General features: G+C 40.4%; 1 long non-coding RNA gene across 1 annotated transcript in view; it reads left to right on the forward strand.

Annotated features, from left to right (window-relative positions):
* Window positions 1-20331, forward strand: part of LOC134220167 (uncharacterized) — a 261467-nt gene extending 241136 nt beyond the window's left edge. The window contains exon 4 of the long non-coding RNA XR_009981789.1: window positions 20264-20331. This is a non-coding gene — a long non-coding RNA (uncharacterized LOC134220167). The remainder of the gene's footprint in view (window positions 1-20263) is intronic.
* Window positions 20332-25250: the final 4919 nt, after the last annotated feature.

The following is a 25250-nucleotide window of genomic DNA, read 5'->3' on the forward strand; positions in this document are numbered from 1 at the left end:
TTGAAAGCATTGATATTGATCTCTATTATTGGCTCTTTGAAGAACCGTTTGTTTTTTGGACACACATGCTGCATCATGTGGTTTTTCGTCAGCCTGTCTCGGCTCAGCACCGATGCCGGCCGGTCTCGGCTCGACTCTGCTGCTGCTGCCGGTATCTGCTCAGCTTTGCTGCTTTGTCGGGTCTGTAGGGTGGACTGATGATGTACTGGCTAGGTTTCGGCTGATGATGATCGCTTCGATGGTGTCGAACCGAAAAAGCGGTCGGTGCAGACTTCATTCCCTGCTAAAAGGTGTGAGTGCTGTTCAATCGATAATGCAGTTGCTTCGCTTGTCCCGGTCAGAATGAAAGGAAAAAATCGCGTTGCGCTATTTTATGGCTTCTCGGCAGACCCAGCGGCTGCTCATTCGCTGGTGTCTGCACCAATCAGAACGTGGTAATGGAATGATGCAAGAATTATGCGGTACCCATATTTATAGGTTCCCTTGATCTCAATGTTTTTCATTGAAAACAGTTTCATGCCTATTGAAACAAGTTTTTCGGGCCTTATCAAGCATGGACATGGAAGGCATACTTGAAATCTGTCGATTGAGGGGCTTACCGCAGAAATTCGTCCACTGAGACGAACGCTATTAACGTTTAAAATCTTTCAACACAGCGTAACGCGGTTGATTTGAATATTTTGAAATGACACCCGGTATAGTAAAGAGAGACGTAAGTCCTACGTCAAAAAATTGTATATGCTTAGTTGTATATGCTTAGTTGTTATACATATTTTGGTAAGCTCTCATGCAAGAACATCCGCCGGTTGAGAGTGGCTCTATCGATTCTTTTACTTAAATTTAGGATCAAATGTCCTAAAATAAAAAAGTGTTCAGAATATTTTTTGAACCAACATTCGCCCGATTTAAAGCCCCTTTCTCGCAAAATATTCATATTTATTTCTTCTAAAATTTCCGAAATAAATGAATCTCGCTTAACTTTTCAAAAGGACCAAAGCAACATTTTTTTCATGAATTTATTTGAGTACTGCAATCAAAAGCTTTCATATTGGTCTGTTGATTGCGCTATTCAAATTAATTCATGAAAAAAATGTTACTTAGGACCTTTTGAAAAGTTAAGCGAGATTTTTCTCTGGGAAGCTAACTTGAAAACTCATCTGAAAATGAGATGAGGTATTTTTAGTGGATCTATTTTAACCTTTATTTAAGAAAACAAATGTCGTCCACAAAAGCTTAACAAAATCTGAAGATAATGGGGGATTATTTAAAATTCTAAAGCAACCTCCCTTTACTGCTCCTTTGGATTGTTGTAGTAGGACATACCCGCCATTGCCTAAAACTGATGTTTCCAAGAAACATCCGCCTAGAACTATAATTATCAATGAAAAATGGATAATGGATGGATAATACGGTTTAGAGCTTGGTTTAGAGGTAAGGCTTCTTTCGCGTGACATCGAGACTTATGTGCAATCACTATTCATTTACCCTCGTGACTCGAGATAAACATGCTTTCCTTTAACATCAAAATCAAATGCTTTTGTTTTCTCTCTCCTCAAAGTTTTTTTTATTTTTTTTTTGGTTTTGCCTACCTTTCTGTCCCGTAGAGCTCCTTGAAGCGGGCTTGGTAGTCATATGGCTACTGCTTCTGCCTCATACGCAGGAGGTCGTGGGTTCAATCCCAGGTCCGTTCCATTCTCCTACTTTATATCTTTCTCTTTATTTCTCATGTTCTAGCAATCGTTAGAACTGAAAATGGACTTCCATACCGTTTCCATTACTATTCCTATACCTTCAACTTGAGTATTCTATCAGTAATCTGCAAGAATTGGAAATGAACTATAGAGCTCGTTTCCTACATCCAATTAGAAATTCCATCAGTTACCTTCTCCTATCTATCACATTGGCAGCTCGTTAACCAAGACGGACCTCTGCCTCTCCAACCTAACCCAGAAATTCCAACAAATTCCGCATGAACTCGTGGCAAGTGCAGAGGTATATTCGGCTTGCAATGGGCGAGTGATTGCATCATCATTTCCTCCCCCTTCCCAACATTGACTTGCATTCTGACGTGGCAGGCGCCAGTATGACCTAACAAATGAGATCACCAGTACTTGTACATTGAAGATGTATGCTAGTCCCAAGCAAACATCTGTTGGTTCCCTGTGCAAGAACAGCTGATCTGGTCATAATGGAGTAGCAACTACGAGCAGTCAATCAAGCTCAAGCTCAAGCTCAAGCTTTCTGTCCCGTAGAGCTCCTTGGCTTTGACCATCCGGAAGATGCTCCCAGTCAAACCATACCTCAAGCATGAAGACACGGCAAACCGTCCCTGCCACCAAATTCCCGGATGAGCATCCTCAATTCCCTAATCCCGAGTCCAAAACATTGTAAACCTAATCCCGGGTCACCACGAGTACGTTAGCTTGTGTCCCATTCATACTAATTTTTGCCTTTCTCGTACAACAACGTTGTACTGAAAGGCTATCATTTCACTCCAAAATCGAACTTTTTATAGAATTCTCGGCGACCCAAGATGTTATATACCAATCGACTCAGCTCGTCGAGTTGAACAAATGTCTGTCTGTCAGTGTGTATGTGTGTGTGTACACACGAAAACCGAAAAACATTAGCCACTTTTTCATATAGTAATTCTTAACCGATTTTCTTGCCACAAGTTGCATTCGACAGGGGACAAAGCCTTGTTGATCCCTATTGAATTTGATAACAATAAACCATTGTGTTCAAAAGTTATCAAGAAAATGGAGTCGAACTATATAAGCGCCATATAAGGTTTATGCCTTGGCTAAATGCGAGAAAGGCAGTATCACCACTCAGTGAATTAAGTTGGGTTTTTCATATTAAGATTATATCGATTGTATTTATTACAAGGAATCATGGCTACGTAAAGTTTTATACACGCCTGAGCCTATTAAACAAACCAAGTTGCTTGTCATAAGACGAGTTTGTACCTTCCTGTGGAGTTCTAACATGGAGCTTGGGAAAAAGGGGACCACCGCGCAAAGACGACTTACCTGTCCGATTGGCTTTAACTCAAGACAAAATTTTCAAAACGAATTATCTGCTTTTGTAAACAAAGATTCAAACGACGATTTGACGAATCTGATAGCACTCCCACGCAAACCAACACCATCAACAGGTAGCGGAATCCTTCACCTACCTATTGATGGTGTTGGTTTGCGTGGAAGAGCTATCAGATTCGCCAAATCGTCGTTTGAATCTTTGTTTACAAAAGCAGATAAGTCGTTTTGAAAATTTTGTCCTGAACTGAAAGAGGGTATCCTGGGTTGCTGCGATGAGCTTGAGGCATGAATGCATGTACATAAGGCTGTCGTATAACGACTATCACGTGGCGGTGGCATGCATTCTTTAAGTTCATTATTCAGTACCACACATCTTCCTTCCTCTCCAGAAGAAAACCCGAATGAAATGAAAATGAAAATGAAATATTATAAGCAAATGCACTGTCACATGAAAGGATATTGTTTCTATTGGCGACCGTGACAGGACACGAACCTTCGGAACTGTTGGGTCAATACTAAATTTGACCTTTACTCCCGGAATTTTGAGGAATCGTTTAGGTGGTTGTGACACCTCGCAGTTTCTTTGATTGTGCACTCGACGACCATTGATTTTTCAAAATCGTAGGCATGTAGCGTTTTCTCTGATCCGTAAATAATTCCTAAATTTGCAACTCGCATTTGGTCGGGGTTCAACCAAACCGCACCAAGCGGCTTTTCGACTGACTTGTGATATTTTGTTCGTTCAGAAAAAAACGGAAGTTGTTTCATATCAATTTATGCATACATTTGCAGTAGGATATCCTCAGTTATGGGGTTGAGGGATATCCAAAACGATTTGCGATCAATTAAATCTGATAAACGAAAGTTTGAGCAGAAAAATCGGAAATTTTTCGTTGGCGCTTGGTGTGCTTTGGCTGAACCCCGACCATTTGTGCCTCTCGCTTCAGATGTGATCAGTCAATACCGCCGATGACGTTTACATCTGCTCACGAGTCGATGAGGAAGCGTATGGGGGTCGATGATCCGATGGAACAAGCTAAGATGGCATCTTCAAGTTTGAGAGCATTGACAAGCTAAGGTTGATGGGAATGTGATATACGATAGAGATTTCGCTATTAGTGTTTGTTCATCATAGTTCTAGTTGCTTTTTTTAATTTTATTCTCTACAGTAATTTAAGTTTAAAATTATTTGTTTAAGGATGACAGTTAATTGTTCAATACCAGTTTGTGATCCTGCACATCATCGTCTGGAGCTTCGAGTCGATCCACACATCTGCCGAGGTGTTGTGTAGTTTGCATGACGTTGATCTGTTTCTGGTGACAGGCCGCTACGAAATGACCACGTTGGCCGCATTCATTTGCAGTTGCGGTTTGCCGCTGGGCATTGTCCAATTCGGTGGTTGAAGAGGAAGCATCTAATGCAGCGCATGCGACGTACTTGTGTACGTCGGTTGATTTCGGTATTTCGCTGCTGTTTGACTTGTGGTCCACCCGCTCTTTCTCCTGTACCTGGGCGCTTACGATTCCATCCTCGATCAGATTCTCGATTACGATCTTTTCTTATCTATAATATGCTACATTCATCCAGATGTCCATTCTCAGACTCGAATGCTTCATCTCGTGTCGCCGACTGGACGATGAAGTTTGTATCGTAGCCATGTGTCCTTGACTGTTTCACTAGCTCACGATTCCTGAGGCCTGACAGCAGTTGAGCTCGTACAAAACGATCCTCATCATTTGCGCTGTAATTGCATGCTCTTACTTTTCCCATAAGTCGTGCATGGAAGGCAACTGACCATTCGCCCTTCTCCAGCTTCATTCTTGAGAACGCTTCATGCTCGGCTGCGGTGTCCGTCATCGATCGGAGATAGCTTTGGATGTTCGTTACAAAAGTCCTGTAGCAGTTTGAGTTTGTCAGATTCGGGCGCAACTTCGCTGCCTTCACTATCCCTTGCAGTTCATCGCCGATGGAAAGAAATAGTAGCTGGCTCCTCTTGACTGGGTTGTTTACATTGTTCAGTGAAGCTGCTATCTTCGATTCGACGAGTGGATTTCCCTTTAAACATCTTGGTTTATTTTGCGAATGGTTTTTATTCTAGAATAGTAAAATGAAACGACAATTTAAAACAATAGCATTTCTTCTAATCGTTGATCTATTTCCTTTCTATTTTTGCCTTTCTCGTATACTAAGTATACGGTAAAGGCTATATGATCGCTCCAAAAACAAACTTTTTATAGAAGGCCCGGAGACCCATAGTGTTATATACCAATCGACTCAGTTCGACGAATTGAGGTGATGTCTGTGTGTGTGTGTGTGTGTGTGTGTGTGTGTATGTGTGTGTGTGTGTGTGTGCGCACAAAACGACGCAAAAAATGTCACTCATTTTTCAGGCACTTATCCTCAACCGATTTGCTCGCAACAAATTGCATCCGACGCAGAATCCTTTCCCATTGTTTTCTATTGAAAATTGGCCAGGTTGGACTATGGGATCGGAAGTTATGGCCAAAATACAAATTTATACGCAAAAATCGCGTAAAACTGTCACTCATTTTTCGGGCACTTATCCTCAACCGATTTGCTCGCAACAAATTGCGTACGACGCAGAATCCCGTTCCTATTGTTTCCTATTGACAATTGGCTAGATCGGACTATGGGCTCGGAAGTTATGGCTAAAATACAAATTTATACGCAAAAATCGCGTAAAAATGTCACTCATTTTTCAGGCACTTATCCTCAACCGATTTGCTCGCAACAAGTTGCATTCGACGCAGAATCCTTTTCCCATTGTTTCCTATTGAAAATTGGCCAGGTCGGACTATGGGATCGGAAGTTATGGCCAAAATACCAATTTATACGCAAAATCGCGTAAAAATGTCACTCATTTTCGGGCACTTATCCTCAACCGATTTTCTCGCAACAAATTGCATTCGACGCAGAATCCTTTCCCATTGTTTCCTATTGAAAATTGGCTAGGTCGGACTATGGGATAGGAAGTTATGGCCAAAATACAGATTTATACGCAAAATCGCGTAAAAATGTCACACATTTTCGGGCACTTATCCTCAACCGATTTGCTCGCAACAAGTTGCATTCGACGCAGAATCCTTTCCCATTGCTTCCTATTGAAAATTGGCCAGGTCGGACTATGGGATCGGACGTTATGGCCAAAATACCAATTTATACGGAAAAATCGCGTAAAAATGTCACTCATTTTCGGGCACTTATCCTCAACCGATTTGCTCGCGACAGGTTGCATTCGACGCGGAATCCTTTCCCATTGTTTCCTATTGAAAATTGGCAGGATCGGACTATGGGATCGGAAGTTATGGCCAAATTACAAATTTGTACGCAAAAATCGCGTAAAAATGTCACTCATTTTCGGGCACTTATCCTCAACCGATTTGCTCGTAACAAGTTGCATTCGACGCAGAATCCTTTCCAATTGTTTCCTATTGAAAATTGGCCAGGTCGGACTATGGGATCGGAAGTTATGGCCAAAATACAAATTTATACGCAAAAATCGCGTAAAAAATGTCACTCATTTTTCGGGCACTTATCCTCAACCGATTTGCTCGCAACAAATTGCATTCGACGCAGAATCCTTTCCAATTGTTTCCTATTGAAAATTGGCCAGGTCGGACTATGGGATCGGAAGTTATGGCCAAAATACAAATTTGTACGCAAAATCGCGTAAAAATGTCACTCATTTTTCGGGCACTTATCATCAACCGATTTGCTCGCAACAAATTGCATTCAACGCAGAATCCTTTCCAATTGTTTCCTATTGAAAATTGGCCAGGTCGGACTATGTGGTCGGAACTTATGGCCAAAATACAAATTTATACGCAAAAATCGCGTAAAAAATGTCACTCATTTTTCGGGCACTTATCCTCAACCGATTTGCTCGCAACAAATTGCATTCGACGCAGAATCCTTTTCCATTGTTTCCTATTGAAAATTGGCCAGGTCGGACTATGGGATCGGAAGTTATGGCCAAAATACAAATTTATACGCAAAAATCGCGTAAAAAATGTCACTCATTTTTCGGGCACTTATCCTCAACCGATTTGCTCGCAACAAATTGCATTCGACACAGAATCTTTTCCCATTGTTTCCTATTGAAAATTGGCCAGGTCGGACTATGGGATCGGAAGTTATGGCCACAATACAAATTTATACGTAAAAATCGCGTAAAAATGTCACTCATTTTTCGGGCACTTATCCTCAACCGATTTGCTCGCAACAAATTGCATTCGACGCAGAATCCTTTTCCATTGTTTCCTATTGAAAATTGGCCAGGTCGGACTATGGGATCGGAAGTTATGGCCAAAATACAAATTTATACGCAAAAATCGCGTAAAAAATGTCACTCATTTTTCGGGCACTTATCCTCAACCGATTTGCTCGCAACAAATTGCATTCGACGCAGAATACTTTTCCATTGTTTCCTATTGAAAATTGGCCAGGTCGGACTATGGGATCGGAAGTTATGGCCAAAATACAAATTTATACGCAAAAATCGCGTAAAAAATGTCACTCATTTTTCGGGCACTTATCCTCAACCGATTTGCTCGCAATAAATTGCATTCGACGCAAAATCCTTTCCCATTGTTTCCTATTGAAAATTGACCAAGTCTGACTATGGGATCGGAAGTTATGGCCAAACTACCTTTTTTAATAGAAAAATCACAAAAAAAATGTTACCTATATTTCGGACACCTAACCTTGATCGATTTACACGCAACAAGTTGCATTCGACGCAGATTCCTGTCCCATTTTTTCCTATTGAAAATTGGCCAGTTATGGCTAAAATGCAAACTTTTACGAAAAAATCGCGTAAAGAATGTCACTCATTTTTAGGCATTTATTTTCAGTTCATTTGCTCGCAACAAGTTGCATTCGACGCAGTATCCTGTCCCAATGTGTCCTATTGAACATTGGCCAGATCGAAATATGGGATCGGAAGTTAAGACCGAAACGCCATTTTTGCTTTTTGTCTACAAAGTATACGAAAAGGCTATTTGTTCGCTCCAAAACCAAACTTTTACAGGAGGCCTGGAGACCCATAGTGTTATATACCAATCGACTCAGCTCGATGAACTGAGATGATGTCTCTGTGTGTGTATGTATTAGAGTGGGGCGTCATGGTCATTTTTTCAAATCAATGGTTTTTCAAAGCCATTCTGGGTCCTGAACAACTGTGCAGAATTTGGGACCGATTGGTTGCTTCCTCGCTTTCCGCATCGCGTTTGAAGTTTGTATGGAAATTAGTATGAGAGAACGTACATTTTTGCATTTCTACTACTAAAGGCTTCAGTTCATCGTAAACCAAGTGGCACATTGCGTTAAAGTATAACCCAAAGGATGCCGAAGCACTTTGCTGAAGAAGGCACGTTGCTGGAACGTCCACGAAAAAGTTATAACGCTTAGAACATTGAGTGTTCAAACTATATGCAAAAATCGTTTATTCTGCCAGCACTGCCGTACTACGTAGACCAATAATTTAATTGAGTGTTATTTCAAAATAATTGATATTATAGGGTAAAATGCCCAATAGTGGACCCCCTAGTAGCGAAATTTTGCTCTTCCGGGCATAATGAGTGGAAATTTTCAAAATATTAGTTTTGCGTGATATCTAATATCAAGCTCTGCATCTCCTCTTCACGATACATACATAAAACACTCAAATACTCGACGTTATTCTTCGAAATTAACATTTTAAAGTCGGACTGAATTCGCCCTATAGTAGACCCCCTGGGGGTCCATAATAGGAAATTGCTTCCCTATAGTCGATACTTCATTTGATTTTCATGTTTCGTTTCGGGACGTTCTTCTTCCCTATTATGGACCCCCCAAAATATTCCTATAATGTACATTTTCGTGTTTATTTTTTATAGAATTGTAAAAAATCATCTAATTTTACTTTCCATTGCATTTTTAATGCATGTAATCAAATCATAGGACTGTAAGGTAGGTTCTCCCGATGGAATTTCATAGCAAAATGTTTCCATTGTGCTGTAATAATGAAAAAATGGCTGGAGGGTCCACTATTGGTTGAGGGTCCACTATTGGGCACTTTACCCTAGGGCTTTAGAGCTAATGGGAGCTATCCGGATTCATTTCACAAAGAAAAAAATCCGACGAGAAGGAAGATGGGTTTTGTCCTTCGAGAACCATAGGTTGTCCGGTAGTGCTGACAGAAACATTGATTTCTTGCATATGGTTTACCCAATCAATTTTCGAAACGTAATAACATTTTTTGTAGACCTTCCAGCTACGTACCTTCTTCGGCAAAGTCTTTCAGCATCTTCCAGACTAGATGCTAACGTATTGAGTCACGTGATTGATGATAAATTGAAGCCGCTAAGAGCAAAATTGTAAAAAAGTACGTTTTCCCATACTAATCTCCATGTAAATTTAAAACGCGATGCGGCATGCGAGGTTGCAACCAATCGAGCCCATATTTTGCACAGTTGATTGGGACCCCAAAACGATTCAGAAAAACCTTGATCTCACTTGATCGGACGAAGTTTGCGTTTTTCCATACAACCGCGCCCCACTCTAGTATGTATGTGTGTACGGTGCGTGCACCAAAAGTGCGAAAAGTTTAGCTCACTTTTTTGGTACTTATTCTCATCCGATTTACTTGCAACAAATTCCATTCGACGCGAGATCCTGTCGTATTGTTTTCTATTGAAAATTTGGAAGATCGGACTATGGGCACAAAAATTATGGCCAAAATGCTTTATGTTATAAAAAAGCGCGTAAAAAAGTCTAGCTCATTTTTAATGCACTTACCCTCAATCGATTTACTCACAACAAATTGCATTGGACGCGGAATCCTATTCTATTATTTTCTATTGAAAATTGACCAGCTTGGACAATAACCTTAGAAATTATGGCCAAAATACTTTTTGCCTTTCTTGTGCTACAAAGTTGTACCGAAAGGCTATAATTTCTCTCCGAAAACGAACTATCGGATGCTTCCACACTGATACACTTCCCTCCCATCTTCATACGGGAGTTTGGCAGAAGGACGGTCATGAGATTCATATCAAAACAAATATTGCCCTCCGCTCGCTTGATGGGAATGACATTTTCGTTTTCTTTTTGTGTAGTCAGAGCTTCAGTTTAACAAACATCCAAATGTGATATACTTAAAATATATAACTGGGTAAAATAAAACAGGGGTATGTACATCAAAAAGATTGGAAAAGGAAAAAAATTGTAGAAATTCTTATTAGCATATTGTAGATCAAGTTGAAAACCGAACCGAGATCTCGCGTTTTCAACTGGATCTAAAATATCTTGGCTTGAAATAATCCGATTTTCATAGAACGGACAAAGAAGTTTTTCTTTTTTACTCCTAGCTACTAGCTCATCTACATTCAAGCAAACACATTTTACGAAAGTCGAGAAAGGCACCATCACCGTTAGGTGGATTAATCTGGGTTTTTTTATTTGTCCCCGCGCGGTCCGTTTGACCCGCTCAGCGTGGTCCGTTTAACCCGCTCAGCGCGGTTGACTCGCGCAGCGCGGCAACATGACGCGCTTGGTACACTTTGTTCTACTACCGTTTCATCTCGTTTTTAATGTTTTTATTCTCACTAACCTGATTTTTTTTTCAGTAGCAGTAATGTGTTACTCATGTTATATCGCGAAATTGCAAACTTTTCTGAGTGGTCCCTTTTCTAAAAAAATGCTTCTGTCGGTTCCTTAGGTTTCTTCGATTGAAAATTTTCACTCCTGGCAGGATCGCCATTGTGGAGTTCTAACATGGAGCTTGGGAAAAAGGGGACCACCGCGCAAAGACGTCTTACCTGTCCGATTGGCTTTAACTGAAAGAGGGCGAGGTATCCTGGGTTGCTGCGATGAGCTTGAGGCATGAATGCTTGCAATGAATGCATGTACATAAGACTATAACGGCGTATAACGGCTATCACGTGGCGGTGGCGTGCAAGTTCATTATCTAGTACCACACACTTCCCATTTAATTCCACCACTTGATTGTACCTTGACACATATGTATTTCCACCTCAACAGTAAGGTCGTCTCAGTGTCTCGTACTTGACTCGACTTAAGTCGACGTAAGTCGAGTAGACACTGAAGACGACCTCACTGTTGAGGTCGAAATACGTATTTGTCGAGGTACAATCAAGTGGTGGAATTAAATGGGAAGGTACAAACTCGTCTCATGACAAGTGAAGACATTCCACTAAGAAGATCAAAATAATTTTCCCAGCAAAGCAAGTTGAAAAAATCTATTTAGGACCGATTCTCAACAAGAAAAAAAATGAAAAAAAATCCTCTAGGATCGCAGTTAGCCGTGAGTTGAAGAGGGTGACACAATTGATTATCAAAAACACTGCTTAGGAAATTAGGGAAGGGAAGAGAAGCTAAACGGATTAGACTAGTCACCAACACGTCGAAGACGAAGTACATGATAGGAAGAGGCTCAAGAGAGGACAATTTAAACCACCCACCACGAGTTTGTATTGGTGGTGACCAATACGAGTTGGTTGAAGATTTCGTGTACTTGGGCTCACGGATGACCTCCGATAACGATATCAAATATCAAAGAAATTCGGAGACGCATCATATCAGCAAATCGTACGTACTTTGGACTCCGCAAAACGGTTCGATCGAACAGAGTTCGCCGCGGTAGCAAACTGACTGTCTATAAAACGCTTATTAGACCGGTAGTTCTCTACAGACACGAGACCTGAACGATGCTCGAGGACCAACACGCACTTGGAGTTTTCGAAAGAAAAGTGCTGCGTACCATATATGGTGGGGTGCAGATTTCGGACAGTACGTGAAGAAGGCGAATGAACCATGATTTGCATCAGCTGTTGGAAGAACCATCCATCGTTAACACCGCGAAAATCGGACGACTGCGGTGGGCCGGACACGAAGCCAGAATGTCGTACAGTAATCCGGTGGAAATTATTCTCAACAAATTCTTCAATCTTGTTTCTCATTTTGCCTCTTTTTTCCTGTCTCGATATGCCTCCTTACTTTACTTTCTACCCTATTCTATTATTTCTTTTTTGCCTCCAGTCTTTATGGTTTGTTTCTTCTTTCTTCATGTTAACTTTACATTAGAAAAAATGGTTTTTCAGTCTCACAAATTAATTATATTTACCTTCATCTTTCTTCCTTGTTCTCTTCTTCTTCATTAGCTTAGGCCTTTTATTTTTGTTTTCTTCTGTCTTCTTCTGTCAGTAGCCTTCTTCCTACACGGACAGATAAATCAACCCAAAGCTTGAGTTTAATATACGCACTGATGAGAATATCGCACAAAAAAATTACCCAAATTTGGGTAGTTTTCTCTTTCTTCCCCATGATTGCTATCAAAACTAGAGCAAGATGCAAACACCTCACCGAGGTTGCTCAGCCCAATAACCCAAATTTGAGTAAATTCAATATTCTCTATTTTGGGTTGATCAAGGTCCGCTTTGGATAAATTAAACTCAGCTTTGGGTAAATTGTTTACATGGGATTAAAGGCAAACTACCTAGTGCCAGAAAAGTCATTTTACTCAAATTTGGGTTATTGGCCCAAACTACGGTTTTGAGTGCAAACAACCCACTTTTGGGTAGTTTTGGTTTTCAGTGTACGCTTTTCGTCTTTCATCTATATTTTTCGGTCACGTGGTTCAGAAATAGTTAGCGAACATTCATACACCCAAAACAATTCTGTGTGACATTCTTTGTATTAAGTATTTTGTATCAAACCTCGCATTCAAAACGATCAGAGAATGTCATACTTGTTAAGACAACTCATTGCATTAAGTTGGTTTATTTGGTTTCGATCAATACATCCAAACGAATCTCGTTGGCTCCTCCTAAAACAAGTATATGAATCGTGTACAGCAATATGACTTTAACCTACACAATCTTCCTGATTCCATTTAGCTTGATAACGGAAAAGGACACAAATATGCATGGTGCTTATTCCACTCGTATCACTCATTGCTATCCCTGTTACCCTTTCACTTGTCACATCCGCATAGCATGAAACGTGGATTATGATTGCCTTCGGTCGCGTCGTTTCTCATTTGGTAAATAGTACAGATGGTTAGAGCGTCAGTCTAGATATGCGAAGGGTCCGGGTTCAATTCCCCCGTCTTTGACCGAATTTTATTTTTATGGTTGAGTATCATAATATCATGTAAACATTAGGTTACAAATAGATCGTAATCTCTACTCAGCATAAAATTTTTCTTCAACCATAGTTGACGGTGATAAAAAAAAATGCACTTGCACAATTATGCTGTCTCCGACGACAGCCACGCAATGATTTACCGCTTATGACATACAACTAAACGGCAATGATTGCGTTGTTATCGATCCCAACAGAATCAGTGGTGGCCGTCGGCCGTGGTTGTGGCAGACAATTTATTCTCAAAGCGACGGTAGCGTCTATAGACATTCAACAACGCACTATGGTTCAGGAAACAGATTTACGCGGAAAGATGAATTTTACGCCAAAACTATTTTTTACCTAATTGGATTAGGGTGTAACTCAAAAAAAAAGTATTTTTATCTATTTTTTTTGTTTTATATTTCTCGAAAAAGTCGTCTTCAGGTGACTTTTAGAGCTCAAAAAAATGCATCTTTTTATTGGTAAATATGGTCAATATCTTTTTCCGATAAAAAGTTATAATCGTTTTTCTGTCAAAATTACATTTTTTTCATAAGTTGATATCTCCGGTTAGGGCAGACCAAAAAATATATTCACACGGCATCTGAAAGAGGAACTCATATTCTTTATTGTGTCAAAAAATTGGGGATATGTTATTTTTTTATCTCAAGTTTAACCAATTTTACTAAAATCATGTTTTTTCAAATAAATTGATTTAACTCGACAACGGAAGAAGATACAGACGATATTCTTATAGCAAAACACGCGTTTTAAAAAGCCCCAAAAGTCTTCAAAAGGTGACACCCGTGAAAAAAAAAAAAAATTAATGAGCAGATCATAAATATTGTTTTTTAAAGGATACCCTAATCCTGGTAAGTAAAATTGCTCTTAAAAAGTGAGCTTAAGAGCTACATAAAAAGTTGATTGGAAAAAACTGCGCTACAATTTTGAAGAATATTTTATGTCAATATTCCGCAAAATAAAAATAAAACAATCACATTTTTATAAAATGGCCCGTCCTATTTTTCGGTAACTCTATAACAAGGGCCCAAGTATTCAGAACAACTTTGTAGAACAAACTTTGCTTCTTAAAAGTATGCTTCAGAACGAAAATGCATCTTTTCTCGTAAATCTTGCAAAACGATGATAATGATAAAACTTATAAAAAGTGTTAAAGCTGTAGATTTTTTAGTTTTCATTTCTCACGAATGTCATGTTCTAAAGACTTTTGGGGCTTTTCAAAACGCGTGTTTTGCTATAAGAATATCGTCTGTATCCTCTTCCGTTGTCGAGTTATAATAATTTATTTGAAAAAACATGATTTTAGTAAAATTGATAAAACTTGAGATAAAAAAATAACATATCCCCAATTTTTTGACATAATAAAGAATATTAATTTCTCTTTCAAATGCCGTGTAAAAATATTTTTTTGGTCTGCCCTAACCGGAGATATCAACTTATGAAAAAAATGTAATTTTGACAGAAAAACGATTATAACTTTTGATCGGAAAAAGATATTGAGCATATTTACCCATCAAAAGTTGCATTTTTTGAGCTCTAAAAGTCACCTGAACACGACTTTTTCGAGAAATCTAAAACAAAAAAAGTAGATCAAAAATACTGTTTTTTAAGGTACACCCTAATCCAATTAGGTAAAATTGCTCTAAATCAGCCAACTTAAGAGCTACAGAAAAATTTTTTTAGCGAAATTGATTGGAATAAGCTACGCTACAACTTTGTAGAACATAACATGTCAATATTCCGAGAAATAAAAAAAATATTTTCTATTTTTTTTTAATGATGGGCCACCCTATTTTTCGGTAGAACCATAATAATGGCCTTACTATTTCGAACAATTTTGTAGAACAACAGTTTTTTCTAAAAAATATAGTTTTGGAGTAAAATGCATCTTTCCGCGTAAATCTGTACCCTGGACCATAGTGCAACGGTATACCTTCTTATAGGAAGTTAAATTTTCTCGTTAGATTCGGATAATCGTTTGATTTCTGATAATTGTAAAGACGCATAATTGAAAATTTTGTTATATTTTCTGATGAATTTACTTGGAAAGAAAAGCTGCTTTTCCGAGCAGTTAAGATTAAAAGTGAACAATTATCAGAAATTTTTGGTTTTCACTCAGGTGAAAATTTCTAGTTAGTAGTTCTAATTCTCAACAAGGTTTCAAGAAGTGTAAATCGGGTTTTCTCAAAATCCCCATTTGAAACAAAAAAGAGTTAGTTTGAAACGAAATTTCTTCAAAGTGAAATACAGATAAATGGCTATGATTGCGTCATTAGGGCATCAGTGCTGGCCGTCGGCGAACGTTGCTGTAGAAAATTTAGCTTGGTAGCTTGGCATGGTAGCTTCTGCAGCGACCTAGCGATAGGAAGTGAAAGTTTCTCCATAGATCCAGAGAATCGTTTGGTTGGTGTCAGTGGTTGTGAAGACACATCAAGACGCGTATATCGCTTCCTTTCATGACCCCCAATCAATGATGTTATCGATCATTTAGTAATTTGCGTTAGATCATTTAGTAGTTTGTCAATAACTCATTCCAGAAGCTGAATTTCAAAATGTGTTGTATGGTGAACTTCTAGTGCGAAGGTTTTTCTACAACTCTGCCCAATGGTTCGTTGTTAGAATTCAACTAATAACGGAGTTATAGCGCTAGTTGCAGTAACTTGAACTAAATGATTGGAATTTTGTTATCATTTAGTCTAAGTTACTGAAACTATAACTTGAAAACATATGACTTCAGTAAAATTAATAAAACTTGAGACGTCACAGAAAATAAAGTCACCTGAAGACGACTTTTTCGAGAAATCTAAAACAAAAAAAGTAGATCAAAAATACTGTTTTTTTAGGTGCACCCTAATCCAATTAGGTAAAATTGCTCTAAATCAGCCAACTTAAAAGCTACAGAAAAAGCTTTTTTAGCTAAATTTATTGGAATAAGCTGCGCTACAACTTTGAAGAACATAACATGTCAGTATTCTGAGAAATAAAAAAAATATTTTATTTTTTTTTATACGATGGGCCACCCTATTGTTTTGGTAGCACCATTATGACGGCCTTACTATTTCTAACAATTTTGTAAAACAACATTTTTTTCTAAAAAATATAGTTTCGGCATAAAATGCATCTATCCGCGTAGAACTGTATCTTGGACCAGACGACCTTTTATCCAAGATCGTTTATTTGGTAGGCTCAAGCGTGTATAACATGAAGACGGCCTTACTGTTAAGGTCGAAATAAATATCCGTTAGAATATAAAATTAAGGAATTATATGGAATAGTACTAACACGTGTTGTGACAGGTGAGGACATTTCACTGAACAAGCTGAAATATATTTTTCTTGCTTTTGTCCATTTTTTAGAGGTTTTTCTTTGAACAACCACTCAGAAAACTGTCTTTGGGTGAAATCGATAGGTAATATCTGTTATTGGAGCCCGTAATTGAATGGGTAGATCGCTTTCGCGCGCCAACGATCAATAAATACCAACACGGCCACAAACTCATACAACCTCCATAGCACAAACCGTGGAGCGACCCGGCCCAAAGAACAAAACCAGAAATGTGCATGTATCAAATTTTATTTAACGACCGTCGTAAAAATGCTCGAAAACCCATGACGACGCGGGCAGCCTCAGCATCCGCCGCGGGAACCCAGCCAGTCAGTCAGCGAGTGGTGGAGATCTGACTGCGACAAAAACCTCCACATGTGGTCTGGATGCGTGTGTTTGTGTTTACTGCCCCGGATGGGAGAACGATAGTTTATTCCTACTTAAGGATATTATATTTGGCCGTTTAGGAACGAAGTAACTGGATACGCACAGTCATTCGATGAACAGCGATCGGTAATTTATGGCTCGCTGTCAAGAAGGACATGGAACGAGCTCTGTCTGAGCGATGCGATGCGGTGGATGCTGCGGCTGCGATGATGGACGAAGGATGATTGAAATATGCGGAATAGAGACGTTTGGAATTGAATGTGACGACTGACGCGTGCAAAAGTGACGGTTGATGGCCATCAGGATGCCAAAAGTCTGATATTGTGGAAGATTGATAACTGTGGGAAGAACATAAATTTTCTAAAATTGTGACATCGTGGTGATGTTTCTTGAACGATAGATTATCTGATGATATTCGATTATGGTGTCCCGGGATGAGTGGAACCTACCTGAATTATCACGCCATTCGTGTTATTTGCTAACTGTGAATAAAGAATAGAACTGCTTCACAAATTACAATTTATAGGGGAACTGTTCCGTTTTCCATTTCACTGAACATATATTCATCTCATCGCGAAACAAAGAAATACAGCACCAAATTTACTCGCTTCTTTTTGATAACATGCATGCTCACTGCTGAAAAAAATCACAAAAATAATAAACAAATCAAATACCTTTTCATTGCTTTGTTTTTCGTAGGACCAATATCGGAGCTATGAGATGAAGTCCAGGAGCAGTAACCCTATGTTGTCTCATTGAACAAAAAGAGCCCTAAGTTACCGAAGAGGTTTAGTTATTAGCTAACAAACATTTTTTGTTTAGCAAGATGTATATCGCCACTGCAGACAGAATCACAAATCGACCACGTTCTGATTGATGGACGGCACTTCTCCGACATTATCGACGTCAGGACATATCGTGGCGCTAACATCGACTCTGACCACTATCTGGTGATGGTTAAACTGCGCCCAAAACTATCCGTCATCAACAATGTTCGGTACCGACGACCGCCGCGGTACGACCTAGAGCGACTGAAGCAACCTGATGTCGCCACTGCATACGCGCAGCATCTCGAGGCAGCGTTGCCGGAAGAGGGTGAGCTCGATGGGGCCCCTCTTGAGGACTGCTGGAATACAGTCAAAGCAGCCATTAACGACGCAGCGGAGAACAACGTCGGGTATATGGGTCGAAGTCGACGGAACGATTGGTTCGACGAAGAGTGCAGACAGATTCTGGAGGAGAAGGACGCAGCGCGGGCGGTCGCGCTGCAGCAAGGTACCCGGCAGAACGTGGAACGTTATAGACGGAAGCGGAGACAGCAGACCCGCCTTTTTCAAGAGAAGAAACGCCGCCTGGAAGAAGCGGAGTGCGAGGAGATGGAACAGCTGTGCCGTTCTCAAGATACACGCAAGTTCTATCAGAAGCTCAACGCATCCCGCAAAGGCTTCGTGCCGCGAGCCGAAATGTGCCGGGATAAGGATGGGAGCATCTTGACGGACGAACGTGTGGTGATCGAAAGGTGGAAGCAGCACTACGAGGAACATCTGAATGGCGCTGAGAGTACAGGCAATGAAAGTCAAGGCAGCAGAGGAGATGACTACGTCAGTTCAGCGGACGATGGAAGCCAACCAGCCCCCGCCTTGAGGGAAGTTAAGGATGCCATTCAACAGCTAAAGACCAATAAAGCAGCTGGTAAGGATGGTATCGGAGCTGAGCTCATCAAGATGGGCCCGGAAAAGCTGGCCACTTGCCTGCACAAACTGATAGTCAGAATCTGGGAAAACGAACAGCTACCGGAGGAGTGGAAGGAAGGGGTTATATGCCCCATCTACAAGAAAGGTGACAAACTGGAGTGTGAGAACTTTCGAGCCATCACCATCCTTAATGCCGCCTACAAAGTGATATCCCAGATCATCTTCCGTCGTCTGTCACCATTAGTGAACGAGTTCGTGGGAAGTTATCAAGCCGGCTTCGTTGACGGCCGCTCGACAACGGACCAGATCTTTACTGTACGGCAAATCCTTCAAAATGCCGTGAATACCAGGTCCCAACGCACCATCTGTTCGTTGATTTCAAGGCGGCATACGACAGTATAGACCGCGTAGAGCTATGGAAAATTATGGACGAGAACAGCTTCCTGGAAAGCTTACCAGACTGATCAAAGCAACGGTGGATGGTGTGCAAAACTGTGTGAAGATCTCAGGCGTTCGAATCGCGCCGGGGACTAAGACAAGGTGATGGACTTTCGTGCCTGTTGTTCAACATTGCGCTAGAAGGTGTCATGCGGAGAGCCGGGTGTAACAGCCGGGGAACGATTTTCAACAGATCCAGTCAATTTATTTGCTTCGCGGATGACATGGACATTGTCGGCCGAACATTTGCAAAGGTGGCAGAACTGTACACCCGCCTGAAACGTGAAGCAACAAAAGTTGGACTGGTGGTGAACGCGTCAAAGACAAAGTACATGCTTGTGGGTGGAACCGAGCGCGACAGGGTCCGCCTGGGGAAGCAGTGTTACGATAGACGGGGATACCTTCGAGGTGGTCGAGGAATTCGTCTACCTCGGATCCTTGCTAACGGCTGACAACAACGTTAGTCGTGAAATACGAAGGCGCATCATCTGTGGAAGTCGGGCCTACTACGGGCTCCAGAAGAAACTGCGGTCGAAAAAGATGCGCCACCGCACCAAATGTGTCATGTACAAGACGTTAATAAGACCGGTAGTCCTCTACGGACATGAAACATGGACAATGCTCGAGGAGGACTTGCAAGCACTCGGAGTATTCGAGAGACGGGTGCTTAGGACCATCTTTGGCGGTGTACAAGAAGACGGTGTGTGGCGGCGAAGAATGAACCATGAGCTCGCCCAGCTCTACGGCGAACCCAGTATCCAGAAGGTAGCTAAAGCCGGAAGGGTACGATGGGCAGGGCATGTTGCAAGAATGCCGGACAGCAACCCTGCAAAGATGGTGTTCGCTTCCGATCCGGCAGGTACGAGACGACGTGGAGCGCAGCGAGCGAGATGGGCAGACCAGGTGCAGAACGACTTGGCGAGCATGGGGCGTATTCGAGGATGGAGAGATGCGGCCTCGAACCGTGTATTGTGGCGTCAAATTGTTGATTCAGTGTTATCTGTATAGATGTAGACTAAATAAATGAAATGAATGAATATCCTCCTTAATTTTATAATTGATCTAATCGATGCATCATCACTCGCGATATTATGAATGGCTGTCATTGTAAACATGCAATTTCATATCAAAGATTCCATTACATACGAGATGATTTACATTCTTTAGCCAATTGTTCACTTCATTTATTGTCATTTTTCCTTTTTTTACAGATCATTCCTTGGCACGTTCCACGCCACCACGATTTCAAAAGCAACGGATCATTGGCAGTTTGAAAGGTATGTTGTGAATCAACTTGAAAGGATGTGACAGCAGTCGGTCGTAATTGACTGCGCAATTTTCCGAAGCGCTGCGTTATTCGCGGAATGTTCCCGATCAGCTCTCTGGTCTTCACCGCGACGGTATCAATTAAGTCATTATTTCCAACCGCTCTCCACTGCGGTCCTTTGACGCTGAATGCCGGTGAACAGAGATCCAAGAGAAAATATCCGCGCAGACACTAATCTGTCAACGAACAGATCAAGAAGCTGACTCGGTTGCTTCATTGATGAAAGTCGATTTCATTCATCGCATAGTCGGATATAGTGCTGTTGGTTCAAGATAAAATTAGTAAGACGTGATTTGTTTGTTGGAGCTAGAGTTTTCATCCCGGGACATGCCGGGACGAAAAATCCCGGGATTTAGGAAAATTCGGGATTTCCCGATTCCCGGGATATGATTTTTGAAATCCCGAAAATCCCGGGATACCCGGGACAAAAAATCTTTTTTTACTTCAGGCTTACTAATAGTGTTTATGCTCACAATTTTTATTTGCATTGAACGCCCAACGCCAAGGGGAACTCCCTCACAAAGAAAACACAAGACTAGAGTTTTCTTTACCCTATGGCGGTCTACTGACTGATACTTCTGCCAGCAACTGCAGCTCTCTTATATTTAAACAACAAATATCTACAATATATCGCAGGCTAACAATATTCTATGATATTACAAAAGAGCAGATGCATCTGACTGGCGCATTATTCCTACTTATCTTTCGTCTACAACGAGGAGTCGCACACTATCCGATACATATTTCTGCATTTCTCTACACAGCCTGAAATATTTTGTAAATTTACATTCATTTTGACGCACATTATTTGGAGCATAAAAAAGGACACAAAAATAAACGTTTTAATTTTAAATCAACCTCCAACCTCAATTAAATTCATGATTGATGTGAAAATAGTTTTAATACATCAAATAAAGTTTATATTTGCATTTCTATTTTATTTTATTTTGCGATTCTATTTTACGCGTAATTTAATTTTCATTACATACTGTGCACGCCTCGTTCATCTGCTCGGCCCTCTAAACACCGAGCTAGTCATCCTGAGCTCTTCGTCCCCTATGTTTATGTTTTGGTCCGAGTTCCTTCAGGACTTCTGCTGACCAGCTTCTGAATGTTTTGGATTAAAGCTCTTCTTAGACTTTTGCTGATCTGCCCCGATAAATTCGGTACGACCGACGCTACCCATGATTAACGCAGTCAATTCATGATCCCACGGCGCCACGCGACATATACAACCGATTCATGGATCCAGTACTACGCTTACGTAAAAGATTAGTTACCGTCGTCGAGTGACAATGGGTCAAATGAAGGTGACAATGGGTCACTGTTTCAACTACATAGAATGCTTGTAGAATAGATTTAACATATCTCAGGACAAGAAGACAATTGAACCGTTTGTTTGAGAAACTGCATATGTTACATTTTTGGCCAAAATAATATTTTTATATATTCTGAATCCTTGTCCAAAAATACATATTCAGGCAAAAAATACGAAAAAAATTTTTTTTTTTCAGGAGTGTATGAATAAAATTCCGTTTGTTTGAGAAACTACATATGTTCACGTACTTTGTGGAGTACTGCTTACATTTTTTGCACTGAAAGTGCCCCAGGATGTTGAGTTCTGAAAAAAACTATTGATCTTTATCAAAGAAATCGAAAGATTCGGTGCAAATTTGTTAAAAAAAACAGTTTTTTGTTGTTTTCTCGAAATAGTGTAAAATGGACTTATGCAGTTTCTCAAACAAATGATTCAATTATAAGAGACGTTTCTGGACGATTTTGTCATCCGACCTCCAGACTGTTGGTGCAGGCGCTGACCCATTCTCACCCCCAGACCCATTGTCCCCCCGACGACGGTACTTAATTAGTTGGTCTTTGATAAAGTCTTTGGGACTAGTTTATCGACACTAAGTTGTAGATCTGGAACCATTTCTGGGTCTATAACCCGTTGATGAATAGGGGAAGCTGTAACTGCTGATAGAAGTTTCAGTCGGTAACTTGCAATGAAGTATAGGGAACTCTACTATTGTGTCTTCGTCGTGACTCGTGAGCTTATGGTTCCAGTGCGATTCCACTGTGCATCTTCCATCTACAGCGAGGTGTCTGACACTAGTATTGCCACAGGAAATACGCTGCTTGAATGAAAACTTAGAAATGGTCTAAATCCAATTGGACTATGCGTCCAATTTGGGAATCTCGAGCTCGTTCAGTAGCCGCTAGGTTGCGAAGGCCGACGGAGGTCCTTCGTAGCTTAGTTGGTTAAAGCACCAGTCTAGCGTACTGTAGGGTCATGGGTTCGAGTCCCATCGAAGGGAAAGTGGTTACCTCCAATACATTTTCCAAATCAATATCTTTCACATTACGTACATATCCACATATGAGTTTTCATAACAGTGTAAATTAACGTCCAAGTTGGGTGGTTTAATCCCCGGATATAGGCAATTAACTTCGATTGAACAAAAAACTGTTTTTGAACAAATTCGCACCGCATCTTTCGATTTCTTCGATACAGATCAATAGTTTTTGGCAAAACTCAACACCCTGGGGCACTTTCAGTGCAAAAAATGTAAACAGTACTCCACAATTGCTCTTCAAAGTACGTGGACATATGTAGTTTCTCAAACAAACGAAAAAATGTTTATACATTCCTGAACAAAAATTTTTTTCTCGTTTTTTTGCCAGAATACGTATTTTTGGACGAGGATTCAGAATATATAAAAATCTCATTTTGGCCAAAAATGTTACATATACAGTTTCTCAAACAAACGGTTCATTTGCTTTTTGAAGTCAAACCAAGGATCGATTTAAAATGAAATTTAGAAAAAAATGAAAAATGAAATTTAGTTTCAATTTGAATTATGTATCATCTGTCCTAGGGATCCTACATTCAGAGATATGCGAAAGCGGCCATCTTGAGCCAATCGAGCATTGAGAGCTGTCAGAATCTGAGCCAAATGAACATTGTTATTGTTGCGGATTGAAAGGTATTGCGATTGTAATGAAAGAGATTTTACGAAAAGTTTTGTCTAATAAACAATTTGTTTTACATTGGCAAGTTGAAGTAGTCTAGTTTATGCATGGTACTTTGTTCATTTGTATTGCACTTTTATTTTAGTGATAATGCACTGTTGGACGTTAGATAACGAAATCTGAAAATGCCATTGTACTCAAAGTCATGTTCGAGCTCCAACATTTTGCGCCACGGCAAGTGCTAGCAGCGTTTGTTTACGAAAGTAACAGCGTTGCTAAATCGTCTGGAAAAGTATTCGCACATCTCTTAATATAGGATCCCTAATCTGGCCTTTCTAAAAAATGAACTTTACCCCTAAACTTCGAAAAATAACCTTTTCAAAACAAAAAATAATGTTTTTAAAAACATGGAAAATTCCCGGGATGTACAAGAATTTTCATCCCGAATCCCGGGACAGCATAAAAGGCCGGGAAATGGAAACTCTAGTTGGAGCATTTTCAGCCCAATCACCGGGCAACTGATACCCATCCTCATCAACTCTACACTACCCCCGTCAACAATCTTCTAAATCGTAGTATTTTATACCAAACTTTTTTAAATACATACTTTTTATAGATCTTGAAGATCGTTTTAAAGCCAAAAGATTCAGCTGTTCGGCAAGATGCGTAAAGTCGTGTATGCTTGTAGATAAACTGCTCCAATGATTATAAGCACACTTTGTTTTTAAATATTCGGAGAGCATTACGATTACGGTCAGCAAAAACCGCTCACGGTTTGAGCAGTCAATCAGGACACGGACAGGACGAAAACATCGTTTGTGTAAGTCCAACTGTAAACACGGACGAGCAGTCTTTACAGCATTGTCGTTCTATAGAGTGATAACGGTTACGCTGAACGGCCAGAGGAGTCTCCGGTGGAGGGATCAGTCTTGCGGGTCGTGCGGAGAGCGAAGTGTGGTGGCAGCGTTGACAACGAATAGAGAAATGCATGCAAGGTACCACGACAAATGTCCGTCCGCGACAAGAATCGGCACTGGTAAGGGGACGCCTTAAATTTTGTACGTGTTTCTTATGTAAAACAACGAATTTTGACCATAACTTCGGAGCCCATAGTCTGATCTGCCCAATTTTCAATAGAAAACAATGGGACAAGATTCTGCGTCGAATGAAACTTGTGAAACATTTTCTTGTAGAAAAATATATTTTGGCCATAACTCTGAAGCCCATAGTCTGATTGGGTTGGGAAATCGGTTGAGGATAAGTGCCCAAAAAATAAGTGAGATTAGTTTGCTCGAATCGACCGAGGGCGTGCCCGCGAAGGCGGTGGTGCCAAAGTATACCCAGAGTGAGGCTCAAGTATTCGCGGGGGGTTAGTGACAAAAGGTCGAAAGACAAAAGGTCGAAAGGACAAAAGGTCGAAAGACAAAAAGTCGAAAGACAAAAGGTCGAAGGGACAAATGGTCGAAAAGGACAAAAGGTCGAAAGGGACAAAAGGTCGAAAGGACAAAACGTCGAACGTGACAAAAGGTCGAAAGAGACAAAAGGTCGAAAATAGCAGAAGGTCGAAAGGGAAAAAAGGTCGAAAGGACAAAACGTCGAACGTGACAAAAGGTCGAAAGAGACAAACGGTCGAAAAGAACAAAGGTTCGGAAGGGACAAAAGGTCGAAATAGACAAGAAACTGAGACAGAGAGAATCATTCTCACACAATACAAGTTCAATTTATTTCTTAAATAAATAATCTTTTTATTTCCAACAGAACTATCTAGATATTCATAATATTGTTTCATATTCATAGTAATTACTCCTTCTTTGAAAACTGCTCATTCTTCAACTTTGATGGATGAGATAAGTGTATTACTTCCGCTTGAAGTTGAAATGCATCACAAATTCCTTTGGAAT

Source organism: Armigeres subalbatus, chromosome 3, assembly GCF_024139115.2.
Source record: "Armigeres subalbatus isolate Guangzhou_Male chromosome 3, GZ_Asu_2, whole genome shotgun sequence".
Lineage (NCBI taxonomy): Eukaryota > Metazoa > Arthropoda > Insecta > Diptera > Culicidae > Armigeres > Armigeres subalbatus.